Source organism: Meleagris gallopavo, chromosome 30, assembly GCF_000146605.3.
Source record: "Meleagris gallopavo isolate NT-WF06-2002-E0010 breed Aviagen turkey brand Nicholas breeding stock chromosome 30, Turkey_5.1, whole genome shotgun sequence".
NCBI lineage: Eukaryota > Metazoa > Chordata > Aves > Galliformes > Phasianidae > Meleagris > Meleagris gallopavo.
In genome coordinates, this window is record NC_015040.2 from 2972990 (window position 1) to 2973225 (window position 236).

The window sequence follows — 236 nt, forward strand, 5'->3', positions numbered from 1 at the left end:
TGCAAGAGAAGACTGACGGCTGCGCTGTCCAATGAGAAGTCGCGGCGGCCAATCCCTCCAGCCAATCGTGGCCACAGCCCGCCTTCGGCCGGCCCCACAATGCGAAGCCGCGAAGAATGAGGCGGGGCGATTTTATGATTGAAAGACATCCTGACCAATAGACTTCAAGCGACGCCGCGCGAGTGGACAACCGGCAGCCAATGCGCGGGGAAGGGGCGGGGCCGGGCCGCGAGGCG